The sequence below is a fragment of the Nanorana parkeri genome, unplaced genomic scaffold (genome assembly GCF_000935625.1).
Source record: "Nanorana parkeri isolate BGI_ZX_2015 unplaced genomic scaffold, ASM93562v1 scaffold658, whole genome shotgun sequence".
In the NCBI taxonomy this organism is placed as follows: Eukaryota; Metazoa; Chordata; class Amphibia; order Anura; family Dicroglossidae; genus Nanorana; species Nanorana parkeri.
The window spans coordinates 110,728-110,927 of NW_017306926.1; positions in this window are offsets into that span (position 1 = coordinate 110,728).

A 200-nucleotide genomic window follows, 5' to 3' on the forward strand; every position below is an offset into this window, starting at 1 on the left:
GGGTCTGGCTGCCAGCTGGGCGGATGCGGTTCAAGTTGTAAACATACCGGCATCGTGGACGTTGCCCGTGAGGTCCATGTCGCAAGACGAAAGGCGCGGACGATCCGGGCCCTACCGCCGGGGCGACCGACCTCGCTCCAGTCGCTGTGCCAGCCGGGATGCGGCTCACTTTAAAGCGAGTGCCTTCCCTACACTCCCAA